The sequence below is a fragment of the Onychomys torridus genome, chromosome 14 (genome assembly GCF_903995425.1).
Source record: "Onychomys torridus chromosome 14, mOncTor1.1, whole genome shotgun sequence".
In the NCBI taxonomy this organism is placed as follows: Eukaryota; Metazoa; Chordata; class Mammalia; order Rodentia; family Cricetidae; genus Onychomys; species Onychomys torridus.
Window position 1 is genome coordinate 23,344,939 of NC_050456.1, and position 3,722 is coordinate 23,348,660.

Sequence of the window (3,722 nt, forward strand, 5' to 3'; positions counted from 1 at the left end):
ACCCGTTGTCAACTCACTAGTGTGTCACGAGGGATTCTTAGGTGGTACATTCTTGTTGTACCCTCACAGCTGAGCCTGTTTCATAATGCTGGAACCCTCACAACCTTCAAAGAGCCCTTTCTCTCAATCCCAACACATTGCATTCTGGTGGAGACTGAATGCAGACCATGCAACAACCATTAACTCCAAAGGTAGACCCTGTTTCATGCCAGCCGATTAGACAGCAATCTTCCTACCCTCTGCAGCCTGGTAGATGTGGAATGCTTTTTAAATAGCCAAGTGTAGGGAGGTAGAGGCAAAAGATCACAGGTTCAATGCCAGCTTGGGCTACATAGTGAGACCTTCTCTCAAAAATCAAAACAAAACAAAAAGCTCTGATACGTTGTTTTGTCTTTGGCACAGAGGCTGCACCTGATCCTATCACTGCCTCAGCTGCTGACTGGGCCTCCTCAGCAACCTCCACCTAGCTTCTAAGGCTGCAGCCTAGGGGAGCCTCCACATCCTGCCACAGCTGCCTTCACATTGAGAGCCAAATATTGTTTGTTTGGGTTTGTTTTTTTTTTTGTTGTTGTTGTTGTTTGGCAAAGTATCATCCTAGTTTACAAATAAAGACTCAGGAGCCAGATGCTGGGGGTGAAAACCTGATAGCTCAGAAAGGTAGAGAAAACAGCCAGCTGATCTTTCTCCTCTACTGTCCAAGAAAGAGACTTTTTTCCTACATATGAAATAAAAATTCCTCCAACCGGATGTCCCTCCCTCTACTTCCTGTGCATCTCTCCAGCCCTCTCTCTCTGCCCTCCTGACTTCTCCTCACTCTCCACAGTTACTTCCAGTCAACAGGTTGCTTATTCTACCTCTTGACTTATGGTTGATTTTATTTAAATAACGCAGTGTTGGGTTCACAATGTGATAAATATCCCACAACACTGATAGCCTTTCCTGAAGATTTCCCCAGCTGGTAGCAACACCTCCTATCTGTCCATTCCTCCAGGAGCTACCTCACCTAAGTCAGCCCTCAGGACACAACTGATATGTGGACCCAAAAGGCCAGATTGCCTCCAAAGGGTACAACTCTGCTGGGGGGCTTATGCTCCCCTACAGTTTCAACACTAAATGTCCCCCACTGGGCTGTGTATTAAGGGCTTAAGTCCTCAGCACTGTGCCTCTGGAGGTGGGTAACCTTTAGAAAACTTAGGTCTTTGGTAGGAGTTCCTTAGGTCACTGGGGAGATGTCCTCAAGGGAGACTGTGGAACATAACCCTTTCCTCTCCCAGTTTCTTTATGGCTCATGATGTACACAACAGTGCACCATCCTGGGCACCCACCATGCCATGCTGCTTTACTACAGGCCCAAACAACAAGGACATTTTCTTTTCTTTTAAACATTTTTAAAAAGCATTTTTCTTTGTTTGAAATAGGGGCTCACCATGTTGCCTGGGCTTGCCTTAAATCTGTGAGCTCAGTGGTTACAAGCAGTTATTGCTTTTAAAATAGATCCCAGTTTGGTTCTCAGAGCCCACATTAGAGCACTCACAATCATCTGTAATTTCAACTCCAGGAGATCTGGTGCCCTCTTCTGGCCTCTTTGGGTGGTGCACTAGCATGTGCACACACATAATTTAAAATAATTATTTAAAAAAAAAAAAAAACCCTGTGGACTCAAGTGATCCTCTCATCTTGATCTCTGGAGTAGCTGGGCTATACTCCACCATGCCCAGTTAATTATTTCTTATATGTTGAACATGAATTATCCCAGGTCTTTTGCTAGATACTCTATCTAGATGGCTTGATCCTGGAATCTAGACTAGGGACCATGAGAGAATGAAGAAAGAACAGACACACACACACACACACACACACATGCACAGAAAAGCTGGGATCAGATGGGCTGTGCTTGCTCTGATGGAGCCTATGTATCTACTGTGCAACAACCTGGAACCTCAAGCAAGTTTATTCTGTACAGCGTAGGGAGAAGAGTTAGCCAGTCTCAGTAGGAGTTCTCGGAGCCCGACTTGTCTGGCGTAATCATCCCAGAGGAGGAGGCTGTACTGTCTTCGGTGTAATCATCCCAGAGGAGGAGGCTGTACTGTCTTCGGTGTAATCATCCCAGAGGAGGAGGCTGTGCTCGATAGTTTTGGTCATTCTGCAAACATTTGCACTCAGACTACAAGAAGATGCTGCCACCCTCGGAGCCCCACCCATTTTGGCTTTGCCTAATGTCACAGGTCTGAGGCTTTGGGGTCCTTCACTCAGGATGTTATCCACCCTTTCCACATTCACTCAAGGCTTCCTCCACTCCCCACAGCTATAGTGACAGGATGCAATTTCACACGCTTCTTTGAATTAGAACAGTGCTGAAGCTGACTGGAGATTTTTTTTTTTTAACTCTTCAGGGTCTCGGTTCATTCAGGCTGCCACAATGAAATATAATGATCTAGGTGGTTTATAAATGACCAAAATTTCTGACAGTTCTGAAGGCTGGGAAGTTTAAGATCATGGTGCCAGCATGTTCTGAGGAGGACACACTTCCTGGTTTACCTCTCATGCAGTGAGACACCTCTGAAGTGGCATTCACAGTGTGAGAAGATTCCAGCTGTGCAGAGACAGACAGGAAGGAGAGAAAATAAGCAAGCATGAGGAGGACTCCCCAGAGGGCAAGGAGGACTCCCCAGAAGGTAAGGAGGGCTCCCCAGAGGGTAAGGAGGACACCTCAGGGGGTGAGAAGGATGAGGATGGACTTTTGGTGATAGAAGCAGCAGAGGTCCATGTAAGCAGGGCAGGAGGGAGAGACAAGATTGAGGAGGTAAACAGAGGCATCATGGACAGACAGCTTATGCAAGAAAGGAGAACTCTCTCAGCAAACCCGTACTGAGAGAAGACTGTCTTAACGTAGAAAGAAGGATGAACCTCTGCATTTAGATAGCTTAGGTCAAATGTTCTGCTTAAAGTACATTATGTTCTATGATTCCTCATTTAGCAAAAATTTGTCTTAAGCAGTATAAGATCAGGGGGCTTTAATTACACCATTGTTCGGGCTATATTAGGAAGTAACATTACTGATTGCTGCCAGTCTTTCACAAAACTAGTATCACTACAGTAAGTGACCTTGCACATTCATTTTCGTACAGTTATTTGAGTATGCCTTTAATTTGATAAAGAGAATTGTTGGATCAAAGGGGCAGGATGGAGGGTCGATTTGGACCACCCTCCTAGCCAACTATTGCCACCCACCTCTGCCTGAACTTTGAGCTCCTCAGTCCAGCCATTACTGGTAACAGCTTCTATCTAACCTGGGGCATGCTCACCCGTGATGCAGTACTTGTCTCTAGGCATATGCGAGCCGAGCCGGGATTAAGGACCAACCTGCTAACGTAGCTGACACCCAAGCAGCTAGTGCTTAGTGACCATATGATGAGGCCAAGAACAGCTTTCACAGACGAAGTCTGCTTTGAAGTGGGGGAAACATGGATCAATTGGATAAGCTCTCAGGGTGCATGGAGAACTCTAAGACGCTCTCAGGGTCATTTTCTCTGCATCAATGCCAGAATCCAAAACCAAGGATGACCTTCCAAAGCAGACAAGTGAGCTGAAGGAAGGGGCCAGCATCACACCGTAGAACACAGAGAGGCATATTGAATATGAGATCCAGTCACCTGCAGACCTTCAGGGTTGGAAACTCCAGCACTCTGCCCTCTCTCGCATGCCTGTGGAGGTGACGACCA